The sequence below is a fragment of the Eubalaena glacialis genome, chromosome 6 (assembly GCF_028564815.1).
Source record: "Eubalaena glacialis isolate mEubGla1 chromosome 6, mEubGla1.1.hap2.+ XY, whole genome shotgun sequence".
In the NCBI taxonomy this organism is placed as follows: Eukaryota; Metazoa; Chordata; class Mammalia; order Artiodactyla; family Balaenidae; genus Eubalaena; species Eubalaena glacialis.
The window spans coordinates 73603931-73618293 of record NC_083721.1 but is presented as its reverse complement, the minus strand read 5'-3'; the positions used below and the strand labels follow the sequence as shown (position 1 = coordinate 73618293).

At 40.7% G+C, this 14363-nt stretch overlaps 1 protein-coding gene across 4 annotated transcripts in view; it reads right to left on the bottom strand.

Moving 5' to 3' along the window:
- Nucleotides 1–2859, bottom strand: part of SENP5 (SUMO specific peptidase 5) — a 39262-nt gene extending 36403 nt beyond the window's left edge. For all 4 annotated transcript variants that reach the window (XM_061193230.1, XM_061193233.1, XM_061193234.1 and 1 more), the window contains exon 1: nucleotides 2709–2859. The gene's annotated coding sequence lies outside the window, so the exon portion shown is untranslated. The remainder of the gene's footprint in view (nucleotides 1–2708) is intronic.
- Nucleotides 2860–14363: the final 11504 nt, after the last annotated feature.

Sequence of the window (14363 nt, the reverse complement as noted above, 5' to 3'; positions counted from 1 at the left end):
TTTAAAAAGAAAATAATTCAGCATCTTCCTTTAGAGGATTTGTGATGTAGGGTCCATTTCTGGCTCTATTACTAACACAGCCTTTTCATCGTTTCAGTGATTCTTATTCAAAGGATAATTTACTAATGAATATATCTCCCCAAAAGAGAATGTTCAACTCTGCCTGATGATCTATTACCTTAAGAATGCTGAAAATATTAACCACCCCCCCCCCCAAAAAAAAGTCACAACATTTTCACTATAATGGGCAAGAAAAATACATATGAGGCACTGTTACTTCCTTATCAGTTGATCCTTTCTAGATATCTATCAAATTCTTTAGATCAGTGGCATGGTACAATTAACCAAAAAAGAAAAAGGGACTAAAAATTCAAGGACAAGCTTAAGGCAATACCAAGAGCCTCTGGTTAAATCAGGTGTTTATAAGGTAATTAGAGACATTATAGGGCTTCTCTAACAGTTCTCAAATTGAGTTCCATAGGAAGCTGGCTAGTGATACAAAGTAAGACGTCATGCATACCAGGATTGTGGAGGATGGTGGTAGAGAGAAACCTGTGGACAGTACAGTGGGTTTATGACAAGCCAGAACAAAAGCAAAAATATTCTTTAACTGGAATTCTTCCATGGTTTATGAAGGCTTGGCATAAAAGTCTACTAAGAAATACTGATTTATAAAGTGATATGGTCTTTATATAATTCTGCCAACAACAACAAAAAAACCTAAGCAACATTTAGTAAAATATTTTACTGTAAAATCTAATACTTTCATCAAAGAGCATTAAGGAGTCTAACTGCATAGGGAACTATGAAAACAGAATTACACAGAGCTACTGACAAATGACTTTTTTCCCCTTCTGTGCTCTCAGAGCTACAAAACGTGAAATAGTACTATTGATTCAAGTAAGGTTATTTAAGGAAAGGAAGAAAAAGAGAAAAAAATTTTAAAGGCATAGGCAACAAACTAATTGACACTTCACCTCTCTGAGCCTGTTTATAAACTAAAATCTGCGTTTTCAAACAGTGAATATCACCTGAAAAGCTTTTTAAAAATCGCAAACACCCGGGTCCCATTTCAGATCTATTAAGGTAGTGTCTGGGCATCTGGGGTTTTGTTTTAATTCCCCAACTGATTCTGATGTCCTTGCAGGTTTTGGAACCACTGGATTAGGTGACCCTCAAGGTCCCTTCCGTATCCATGACTTAAAATTCCAAATTGACAATTCTGTGTCAAAGGAACTGAAGATTGCACTTCATCATGCTTCACTGAGCATCATCACACTCCAATGAGGGAAGGCAAGTATCCTTAATTCGTCTGACCAAGCAACTCTAAGAACAGGTGCTACTCACTCAAGTCACTGATTGCACCTCCCTTCTCTCCTCCCCAAACACTTCTCTTAGGGTCTATTTAAACTTCAGAGCAGGGAATGGTCTTCTCTCACCAATATAGAGAAAGGTATTTCCTCATATTAACTTAGAACTGTAATGTTCAGCCACTCAAAGGATTCAAGTCCCTACATTTATTCTCTGAACATTTTCAATTAACATGAAATGCTTTAGAGGCAGAGGGAGGAGTCCTCAGAAACGTGCAAAGAATTCCTTCTAAAGTGGGCCAAGGTGTGAATGAAGCCCCTCCCAGCTTTTCTCCTAGAAAGGGCCCACTAGACATACTGAGCAAGAAGCAAAACTGATTTAGGTCATCCCTCATACACCAATAATGTGTAATCAATAAGCATGAGACCTCTGGGTGACTAGGAGGAACTGATTTCTTTCTAATGCTGCCCGACCCAAAGAAGAGACTGCAGTTAGGTTTTAACCACAAGATCCTAGTATCTCTTCTGGCACCCTTCTCCATACCAAGCGTAGTTATTCTGGGTAAGAGACATAATTAAGAACCTACCATTTAAGCGTCCTGGGTATTCTTAAACCGACTTTAACCTGATTCCCAAAATATTTCATGATTAACGTTCTGTTTTCTTCATTTCATTTAATTCTCCCGACTAATTTATATAGGTATAAGAAAGTTCCACTTTACATGGGTTAAAAATGTCTACACAAGATTAAAGCCACCACCAAGTGGCAGGCCAGGATTTCAATTCAGCTTTTCGAACTCCAGCTTTTCGAACTCCAAGTCCAAAACCCTTATCTCCGACATCCTCTCCGCACCCCTCCTCCCCCAAGAGTGGTCATACACTGGAACGGGGGTTGATACTGCCTAGCATAAACAGAAGGGAAAAACAGGCTTCCCACCGCCCAAATGTTCAATTGTGCCATACCCGTTCACTAGAACAGGGTCCCAGGAGTGTGAGGATGGAACCAAAGGCAGGAAGGAAGAAGAATTGTCCGAACAAATAAAACCCAAGACGGCAGGAGCTGGAGGACCTCTACCAGCAGCTCTTCCGCTCAAAGATTCCCCCGGCTTCAGGAGGAGCGGCCGGGGGCGCTAGCCCTCTCCGCTTCTGCGTCGTACAGCTCGGACTGGCGAGAAAAAGGGGACACTGGTCCCTCGGGACGAGCTCCTTCCCCGCCCCCAGAAAGGCACAACAGCGCCCGGGGAGAAATCCGCTGCCTCTGGTTCGCCGGTGGGGGAAGAGCAGCGCTCGAGGCCTCCAGGCCAGGGTGCTGAGCTGGCGCGCACTGGCGCGAGAATGGCCAGCCAGCCTGGTCCGTCAGTCATTCGCCGTATTTGACACCCGGGCTCCCCCGCTTACCTACGTCCCTCGCTGCCGGCACCTGCCCCGCCGTGGGTCCAGATACTGCGGCAGCTCGGACTGCGGCCCCGCCTTCGCCAGCTTTAAGGGAAAGCCCGTCAGCCAGCAGACGTCCGACCTGCTTACAGCGGCCACGGCCGCCGAGCTTCCTCTGGAGCCACTGCCGAAAAGCCGGCGCTCACTTATAACGTCACCTCCTTCGGTGCCCTTCCGCCTCAGCCCCGCCGGCGCCGCGTGCAGGGGGCGGGGGAGGGAGCGAGGGCTCGGCGCTGGGGGCGTGGCCCCGCCTTCCCTCTGCTTCCGGCGGCGCACGCTCCCCCGCCCTCCCGGGACGTCTTTCTGAAGATCGGCGCTCTTGGCGTCAGGACTCCGCCTTTGGTCGCGGACCCGGCTCTTCCGTCTTGGCGCGTGAGGATTGTAGAAACTGTGATCTGAACATTGCAGAACGGGTTTGAGACTTCTTTACAGCCTGCTCTCAAGTTTTTAACCCCCATAGGGCTAAGGCAAACCGCAGCTACTATATGGCGTCTCCCTCCACTAATCCCGTTTCCCTTTGGTCAAAAGCGAAGGACCACATTGCTGTTCTGGCTGCACTTTGAGGCCTGGCCCAAGCTTTTATTCCCTGGTTTTTCCATGGTGATCTTTCCCCTTGGCATTGCGATGTGCCTCTATATCTCTGACCCGCCTCTCCTCAACTGAGAACACTTCCCCAGGAGGGCAGAACCTGGTCTTATTCACCATTGTAGCCCCAGCCAGCACCAAATAGTGACTGGCCTACAAGTGCTTAGTAAGTCTGTGCAATAAATCTATTATTCTCTTTCTGAACAAAGAGGAAAGTGACTTCAGTCTGATATGTTAAAGCACGATTCTTTCAACAAGCATTTTTTTTTTTTAATGTGAACATGAAGTAATATTTCTCTTGCAATCCCTCAGTCTAATTGTGGGGAGACATACATAATTTTAATACGATATCCTGATAGTTAGAAAATATAATAATACCAGATTTATTGTGGAAGATGAATTCAATTTTGGCCGTACTCGATTTTTGGAATAGAGTGGAGATGTATACTATGCAATACTAAGGGTGGGGTGCTGGGAGCTCTGTGCCCCAGGTGCAAGCAATAAGGGTGTGCATTGACTGTAAAGAAGGTTAAAAAAATAATAAAACCGACTACAGTGTGGTTTGCTTTTAATCATCACACGTGTCAGCAAATTCTAACCAATGTCAGTGATAAAGTAGTCCTTTACAAACAAAAGCTTTTCTTGGTCTTCCTTATAAACAATTGCTGTAGTTATTGAGTTTTAATAGCATATGTGTAAGCTCAGATTGGCACATTTCCTCAGTTTAAAAGTAAATCTTTTTGAGATTTCCACTTCCAGCCAAGATGGAATAAGAAATCAGATTTTACCCTTCCAACTGAAACAACTAAAAAACCAGACAAGAAATATGAAACATTTATTTTTTAATATCTGTTTATTTATTTATTTGGATGCACCGGGTCTTAGTTGCGGCACGCAGGATCTTCGTTGTGGCATGCGGGATCTTTTAGTTGGAGCATGCAGAATCTTTTAGTTGGAGTATGCGGGATCTTCAGTTGCGGCATGTGAACTCTTAGTTGTGGCATGTGGGATCTAGTTCCCTGACCAGAGATCGAACCCGGGCCCCCTGTATTGGGAGCGCGGAGTCTTAGCCACTGGACCACTAGGGAAGTCCCTGAAACAACATTTAAAAAACATTTGACATAAGGCAAAAAAGAATGGTGATCCCTGAGAGATGGACAATAAATGGGGTGAGCCCCCCCCAAATGCACCAGTTTACTGCCTGGCAAGAGTCTCCAGGACAGTCACAGGTAGGGGAAACCAGGAGGAGCCTGGTGGTCTCCTTGTGTTGAGGGGAAGAAGCAGGGAGACTGGGAAGGCCAAAGCAGCTAGAGTTCAGAGGAAAGAGTCCCCAGTGTAGAGACAGCTGCACAAAGAGAAAGTTCTAGCTGCTTTTTAATATTTTCTCTTTGTTGTTGATTTTCAGCCATTTGACTATTTTGTTCCCTACTGTGGTTTTCCTTTTATTCATCTGGCCTGGGTTTCCCTGAGCTTCTCTAATTTTGGGGTTGACATCTTTCATCAGTCTGGGGAAATTCTCAGCCATTTTCTCTTCGACTATTGTTTTTGCTCCATTCTCTTATCTCTGTTCCTCTGGGAGTCCAATTACATATATAAGATTATTTGACCTTGTTCACCATATGCTTTACACTTTGTATCATCTTTTTTTTGTCTCTTGATGTTTCAGTTTGAATGTTTTCTATTGACCTGTTTTTGAGTTTACTAATTCTCTCTTCTATAATCTCCAGTCTGTTATCAAATCTGTGCACAGTGTTCTTAATTTTTAATATTGTATTTTCAATTTTAGAATTTGATTTGTTGTTATAATTTTTTAAATAGATTCGTTATCCATTGAAAGTCTCCATCTTTTCATCCATCTTGTTCATCTTTTCCTCTGTTTTCTTTATCTTATTCATCAGTTGTTTTTGTTTTTCGTTCTTTGTCTGCTAACTTCAACATTTTAATCATCTGTTGGTCCAGTTCAATGGTTCATTTTTCTCTTTTGATTATTAGTTATGTTTTCCTGCCTCTTCACAGACTTGGTAATGTTTTCTTCTGTGCCAGACAGTGTGTATAAAAGAACTGTAGAGTGAGCCACCACATGATATCATCTCCCAGTGAGAGTTCCCCCTTCCCTCCATTAGGTTGATAGAGTGAGGGTCTGATCATCACAATCTAATTAGGGATCGAGCTGGGTCTTGGCAAGGTTGCCTTCTTACTTAGACTCATTCCATTTCTGGTTCATCCATGTTCCTCAGGGGTATATCTCCTCAGACCTGAAATACTACAGTACTATTCAGTTCAGTTCTTTAGAGACATTGAGCTTAGCTTTTTCACCTCCAGCTATTCAGCTTCAAAATATGAGAAATGTTTTGAGGGAGAGAGTAGCCATGTGTTTGAGGAGGCCAAGTCCCTCTAATGGGGCATGGTTTCCTAAACACCATGACGTTTAAAAAGTTTTGGCCCAGGTCCGCAGCCTCCCAAGGAGGTCTTGAACACAGCAAATGCCCCATGTGGAAAATCAGCCATGCACTGAGGCTCTTCTGGTTTTCAAACTGCCCCAATAGTCCCACATGACCACCAAAAGTTCCTCTGGGTTTTCTTTGCCCCAGTAGACAACCTCTGCCTAGGTTAAGACTGATCCTCAGCCTGTAACTAGAACCAGCAAATATTTCCACAAAAGAAAACAGCCACTGATTATCAATTCACCTCAGAAGGGCCCTCCCCTCTCTGGAATTTTAGTTTACCTAAAATAAGGTAACAAGTCTTAGTCATTTCACAGTCCTCTAATATATTTTAAAATATGATGTTTTTAACTTATTCTGCATTTTTTAAGGTTGTTGTAGCAGGCACATTGTCCTGCTGCAACCTACTACATCCTATTTGGAAGCAAAAGTGACTTGTAAAACTCAGTTCTATCATGTCCACAATGCCCAACTGTATAAATGACACCTCCTGTTTATAACTATAATTCTGACATTTCTTTAGACTTAGACATTTATATAGATCCATTGCTCAGTGAAGAACCTTTTTTCCATACTTTATTCGGTTATCATTTGGTTGCCCTAAGTTTGTCCTCTAGAAGATTTTTTTTTAAGATTTATTTATTATTTATTTTTGGCTGCATTGTGTCTTAGTTGTGGCACACAGGATCTTCATTGAGGCATGTGGGATCTTTCATTGCAGCACGCAGGCTCTTCGTTGTAGTGTGTGGGCTTCTTTCTAGTTGTGGCCTGCGGGTTTTCTCTTCTCTAGTTGTGGTGCATGGGCTCCAGAGCACATGGGCTGTGTAGTTTGTGGCACGTGGGCTCTAGTTGCACCGTGGCATGTGGGATCTTAGTTCCCTGACCAGGGATTGAACCTGCGTCCCCTGCATTGGAAGGCGGATTCTTTACCACGGGACCACCAGGGAAGTCCCTAGAAGATTTTTTTTTTAATTTACTTATTTTGGCTGCACCGGGTCTTTGTTGCGGCATGTGGGATCTTCATTGCGGCATGCATACTCTTAGTTGTGGCATGCATGTGGGATCTAGTTCCCTGACCAGGATTCAACCCCAGACCCCCTGCATTGGGAGCATGGAGTCTTACCCACTGGCCCACCAGGGAAGTTCCTCTAGAAGATTTTTAAAGACGTAAATAGCTATTAATTGAGCTCTTACCATGCACTAAACATTTTATGGGCATCACAAAATTTAACTTTCACAACAAAACTCCAATTACAAGTGAGAAGAAGCTTCTAGAATTTGATGAAGTTTCTTGACTGGCAGAATGGTTAGCAGCCAATAAGGAGATGTGGCTCTCTAGGGAACAGTTCCCCCAAAGAACTGGGAATAGCAAATGGATGGGTATTGGCTGCATGGCTCATACAAACAAAAACTATCCAAAGGCGCTAGATTAGTACACAAGCCACTTCATGGCTCCTAGGAAGTGCCTCATTATACCAAAATTCAGGGGACTATATATATTTCGGATTTTGAACCAATGTTTATCTGGGTTAAATGGAATTGTTTCATAATTTTAATTTTCTTTAAGCATGCACAATTGAAACTATCCATAAAGCAATTCCCAATCCAAAAATTTAAATCTTTCAATAAAATCTTCACATTTTCTAGACATTTCTCCAAAGAAGACATACAGATGGCCAACAGGCACATGAAAAGATGGTCATCATCGCTAATTATTAGGGAAATACAAATCAAAACTACAATGAGGTATCACCTCACATCAGGCAGAATGGCCATCCTTAAAAAGTCTACAAATAATAAATGTTGGAGAAGCTGTGGAGAAAAGAGAACCCTCCTATGCTGTTGTGGGAATGTAAGTTGGTGCAGCCACTGTGGAGAACAGTATGGAGGTTCCTCAAAAAGCTAAAAACAGAGTTGCCATATGATCCAGCAATCCCACTCCTGGGCATATATCCAGACAAAACTATAATTCGAAAAGATACATGCACACCAATGTTCATAGCAGCACTATTCACAATAGCCAAGACATGGAAACAAACTAAATGTCCATCAACAGATGAATGGATAAAGAAGATGTGATATATATATACAATGGACCATTACTCAGCCATAAAGAAGAATGAAATAATGCTATTTGCAGCAACATGGATGGACCTAGAGATTATCATACTAAGTGAAGTAAGTCAGAAAGAGAAAGACAAATATCATATGATATTACTTATGTGTGGAATCTAAAATAGAAATGAACATATCTACAAAACAGAAACAGACTCACAGAGAACAGACTTATGTTTGCCAAGGGGGTGGGTGGGGGAGGAAAGGATTGGGAATTTGGGATTAGCAAATGCAAACTATTATATATAGAATGGATAAACAACAAGGTCCTATTGTATAACACAGGGAACTATATTCAATATCCTGTGATAAACCATAATGGAAAAGAATATGAAAGAGTATATATGTATAACTGAATCGCTTTGCTGTACAGCAGAAATTAACACATTGTAAATCCACTATACTTCAATAAAATTTTTTAAAATCTTCACATTTTCTTTATAAAGTTCATATACTTTTTTGGTATTAGTACTAGGTACTCCATATTTTTTATCTCTTATAAATGGTAGACTTTTAAGATTATATTTTCTAGTTGTTGCTAGTGTTTAGCAATAGAATTGACTTTTGCACATTGGTTTTGTATCCAGCAAACTTGCTAAATTTCTTATTAATTCTAATAATTCATCATGTATTCTTTTGGGTTTCCAGCATTCTCAACCTTATCTAACAATGACAGGGTTTTTTTAAATCTTACTTTCCAGTTCTTACATCTTTTCTTTTTCTTAGTACACTAACTAGGGTCTTCAACTTAAAATTTAAATCAAAGTGGTGAATATGGGTATCCTTCCCTTATTCTGATCCTCAAAAGAATACTTTCAATGCTTCACCACTGAGTATGATACCTTTTTTGGTTTTTTTTTTTTGGCCACGTTGCACGGCATGTGGGATCTTAATTCCCTGACCAGATATCGAACCCGGCCCCCCTTCAGTGGAAGTGTGGGGTCTTTTTTTTTTTTCTAACTTAAAAAACTTTTTTTTATACAGCAGGTTCTTATTAGTCATCCATTTTATATACATCAGTGTATACATGCCAATCCCAATCTCCCAATTCATCACACCACTGCCCCCACCCCCCTGCGGCTTTCCCCCTGTGGTGTCCATACGTTTGTTCTCTACATCTGTGTCTCTATTTCTGCCCTGCAAGCCGGTTCATCTGTACCATTTTTCTAGGTTCCACATATATGCATTAATATACGATATTTGTTTTTCTCTGACTTACTTCACTCTGTATGACAGTCTCTAGATCCATCCACGTCTCAACAAATGACCCAATTTCCTTCCTTTTTATGGCTGAGTAATATTCCATTGTATATATGTACCACATCTTCTTTATCCATTCATCTGTTGATGGGCATTTAGGTTGCTTCCATGACCTGGCTATTGTAAAGAGTGCTGCAGTGCACATTGGGGTGCATGTGTCTTTTTGAATTATGTTTTTCTCTGGGTATATGCCCAGTAGTGGGATTGCTGGGTCATTGGTAATTCTATTTTTAGTTTTTTAAGGAACCTCCATCCTGTTCTCCATAGTGGCTGTATCAATTTACATTCCCACCAACAGTGCAAGAGGGTTCCCTTTTCTCCACACCCTCTCCAGCATTTGTTGTTTGTAGATTTTCTGATGATGCCCATTCTAACTGGTGTGAGGTGATACCTCATTGTAGTTTTGATTTGCATTTCTCTAATAATTAGTGATGTTGCGCAGCTTTTTGTGTGCTTCTTGGCCATCTGTATGTCTTCTTTGGAGAAATGTCTGTTTAGGTCTTCTGCCCATTTTTGGATTGGGTTGTTTGTTTTTTTAATGTTGAGCTGCATGAGCTGTTTATATATTTTGGAGATTAATCCTTTGTCTGTTGATTTGTTTGCAAATATTTTCTCCCATTCTGAGGGTTGTCTTTTCGTCTTGTTTGTAGTTTCCTTTGCTTTGCAAAAGCTTTGAAGTTTCATTAGGTCCCATTTGTTTATTTTTGTTTTTATTTCCATTACTCTAGGAGGTGGATAAAAAAAGATATTGCTGTGGTTTATGTCAAAGAGTGTTCTTCCTATGTTTTCCTCTCAGAGTTTTATAGTGTACAGTCTTACATTTAGGCCTCTAATCCATTTTATTTTTGTGTATGGTGTTAGGGAGTATTCTAATTTCATTCTTTTACATGTAGCTGTCCAGTTCTCCCAGCACCACTTATTGAAGAGACTGTCTTTTCTCCATTGTATATCCTTGCCTCCTTTGTCATAGATTAGTTGACTATAGGTGCGTGGGTTTATCTCTTGGCTTTCTATCTTGTTCCATTGATCTATATTTCTGTTTTTGTGCCAGTACCATATTGTCTTGATTACTGTAGCTTTGTAGTATAGTCTGAAGTCAGGGAGTCTGATTCCTCCAGCTCTGTTTATTTCCCTCAAGACTGCTTTGGCTGTTCGGGGTCTTTTGTGTCTCCATACAAATTAAAAAAATTTTTGTTCTAGTTCTGTAAAAAATGCCATTGGTAATTTGATAGGGATTGCATTGAATCTGTAGATTGCTTTGGGTAGTATAGTCATTTTCACACTATTGATTCTTCCAATCCAAGAACATGATATATCTCTCCATCTGTTGGTATCATCTTTAATTTCTTTCATCAGTGTCTTCTAGTTTTCTGCATACAGGTCTTTTGTCTCCTAGGTAGGTTTATTCCTAGGTATTTTATTCTTTTTGTTGCAGTGGTAAATGGCAGTGTTTCCTTAATTTCTCTTTCATGTTTTTCATCATTAGTGTATAGGAATGCAAGAGATTTCTGTGTATTAATTTTGTATCCGGCAACTTTACCACATTCATTGATTAGCTGTAGTAGTTTTCTGGTGGCATCTTTAGGATTCTCTATGTACATTATCATGTCATCTGCAAACAGTGACAATTTTCTTTCTTCTTTTCCAATTTGTATTCCTTTTATTTCTTTTTCTTCTCTGAATGCCATGGCTAGGACTTCCAAAACTATGTTGAATAATAGTGGTGAGAGTGGACATCCTTGTCTTGTTCCTGATCTTAGAGGAAATGCTTTCAGTTTTTCACCATTAAGAATGATGTTTGCTGTGGGTTTGTCATATATGGCCTTTATTATGTTGAGGTAGGTTCCCTCTATGCCTACTTTCTGGAGAGTTTTATCATAAATGGGTGTTGAATTTTTCAAAAGCTTTTTCTGCATCTATTGAGATGATCATATAGTTTTTCTTCTTCAATTTGTTAATATGGTGTATCACATGGATTCATTTGCATATACTGAAGAATCCTTGCATCTCTGGGATAAATCCCACTTGATCATATGATCCTTTTAATGTGTTGTTGGATTCTGTTTGCTAGTATTCTGTAGATGATTTTTGCACTTATATTCATCAGTGATATTGGTCTGTAATTTTCTTTTCTTGTAGTATCTTTGTCTGGTTTTGGTATCAGGGTGATGGTGGCCTCATAGAATGAGTTTGGGAGTGTTCCTTCCTCTGCAATTTTTTGGAAGAGTTTGAGAAGGATGGGTGTTAGCTCTTCTCTAAATGTTTGATAGAATTCACCTGTGAAGCCATCCGGTCCTGGACTTTTGTTTGTTGGAAGATTTTTTTATTTATTTATTTTTATTTTTATTTTATTTTATTATTATTATTATTATTTTTTAAATAAATTTATTTATTTATTTTTGGCTGCGTTGGGTCTTCGTTGCTGCATGGGGCTTTCTATAGTTGCGGGGAACAGGGGCTACTCTTCGTTGCGGTGCACGGACTTCTCATTACAGTGGCTTCCCTTGTTGCAGAGCACAGGCTCTAGGCAAATGGGCTTCAGTAGTTGTGGCCCGTGGGCTCTAGAGCACAGGCTCAGTAGTTGTGGCACATGGGCTTAGTTGCTCCGCGGCATGTGGGATCTTCCTGGACCAGGGCTCGAACCTGTGTCTCCTGCATTGGCAGGCAGGTTCTTAACCACTGCGCCACCGGGGAAGTCCCAGTTTCAATTTCATTACTTGTGATTGGTCTGTTCATATTTTCTATTTCTTCCTAGTTCAGTCTTGGAAGGTTATACCTTTCTAAGAATTTGTCCATTTCTTCCAGGTTGTCCATTTTATTGGCATAGGATTGCTTGTAGTAGTCTCTTTTTTTTAAAATTTTATTTATTTACTTATTCATTTATGGCTGTGTTGGGTCTTCGTTTCTGTGCGAGGGCTTTCTCTAGTTGCGGCGAGTGGGGGCCACTCTTCATTGCGGTGCGTGGGCCTCTCACTATCGTGGCCTCTCTTGTTGCGGAGCACAGGCTCCAGACGCGCAGGCTCAGTAATTGTGGCTCACGGGCCTAGTTGCTCCGCGGCATGTGGGATCTTCCCAGACCAGGGCTCGAACCCGTGTCCCCTGCATTGGCAGGCAGATTCTCAACGACTGCGCCACCAGGGAAGCCCCTGTAGTATTCTCTTAGGATGCTTTGTATTTCTGCGGTGTCTGTTGTAACTTCTCCTTTTTCATTTCTAATTTTATTGAGTCCTCTCCCTCTTTTTCTTGATGAGTATGGCTAATGGTTTATCAATTTTGTTTATCTTCTCAAAGAACCAGCTTTTAGTTTTATTGATCTTTGCTATTGTTTTCTGTTTCTATTTCATTTATTTCTGCTCTGATCTTTATGATTTCTTTCCTTCTGCTACCTTTGGGTTTTGTTTGTTCTTCTTTTAGTTCCTTTAGGTGTAAGGTTAGATTGTTTGAGATTTTTCTTGTTTCTTGAGGTAGGCGTGTATAGCTATAAACTTCTCTCTTAGAACTGCTTTTGCTGCATCTCATAGGTTTTGGATCATCGTGTTTTCATTGTCATTTGTCTCTAGGTATTTTCTGATTTCCTCATTGGTTTCTTCAGTGACCTCTTGGTTATTTACTAACGTATTGTTTAGCCTCCATGTGTTTGTGCTTTTTATATAAATTTATTTATTTATTTATTTATTTTTGGCTGCGTTGGGTCTTTGTTGCTGTGTGCAGGCTTTCTCTGTTTCTCTAGCTGCGGCAAGCGGGGGCTACTCTTGGTTGCGGTGTGCAGGCTTCTCATTGTGGTGGCTTCTCTTGTTGCGGAGCATGGGCTCTAGGCACGCGGGCTTCAGTAGTTGTGGTTCACGGGCTCTAGAGCACAGGCTCAGTAGTTGTGGCTCACGGGCTTAGTTGCTCCGTGGCATGTGGGATCTTCCCGGACCAGGGCTCGAACCCGTGTCCCCTGCATTGGCAGGAGGATTCTTAACCACTGTGCCACCAGGGAAGCCCCGTGTTTGTGTTTTTAATGGTTTTTTCCCTGTAATTGATTTCTAATCTCACAGCGTTGTGGTCAGAAAAGATGCTTGATATGATTTCAATTTTCTTAAATTTACTGAGCTTGATTTGTGACCCAAGATGTGATCTATCCTGGAGAATGTTCCGTGCGCACTTGAGAAGAAAGTGTAATCTGATGTTTTTGGTTGGAATGTCCTATAAATATCAATTAAATCTATCTGGTCTATTGTGTCATTTAAAGCTTGTGTTTCCTTATTAATTTTCTGTCTGAATGATCTGTCCATTGGTCTGAGGTGTTAAAGTACCCCACTATTATTGTGTCACTGTTCATTTCCTCTTTTATAGCTGTTAGCAGTTGCCTTATATATTGAGGTGCTCCTATGTTGGGTGCATATATATTTATAATTGTTATATCTTCTTCTTGGATTGATCCCTTGATCATTATGTAGTGTCCTTCCTTGTCTCTTGTAACATTCTTTATTTTAAAGTCTACTTTATCTGATATGAGTATTGCTACTCCAGCTTTCTTTTGATTTCCATTTGCATGGAATATCTTTTTCCATCCCCTCACTTTCAGTCTGTATATGTCCCTAGGTCTGAAGTGGGTCTCTTGTAGACAGCATATATATGGGTCTTGTTTTTGTATCCATTCAGCAAGCCTGTGTCTTTTGGTTGGAGCATTTAATCCATTCACGTTTAAGGTAATTATTGATATGTATGTTCCTATGACCATTTTCTTAATTGTTTTGGGTTTGTTTTTGTAGGTTCTTTTCTTCTCTTGTGTTTCCCACTTAGAGAAGTTCCTTTAGCATTTGTTGTAGAGGTGGTTTGGTGGTGCTGAATTCTCTTAGCTTTTGCTTGTCTGTAGAGCTTTTGATTTCTCCATCGAATCTGAATGAGATCCTTGCCGGGTAGAGTAATCTTGGTTGTAGGTTCTTCCCTTTCATCACTTCAAGTATATCATGCCACTCCCTTCTGGCTTGTAGAGTTTCTGCTGAGAAATCAGCTGTTAACCTTATGGGAGTTCCCTTGTATGTTATTTGTCATTTTTCCCTTGCTGCTTTTAATAATTTTTGTCTTTAATTTTTGCCAATTTGATTACTATGTGTCTCGGCGTGTTTCTCCTTGGGTTTATCCTGTATGGGACTCTGCGCTTCCTGGACTTTGGTGGCTATTTCCTTTCCCTTGTTAGGGAAGTTTTCGACTATAATCTCTTCAAATA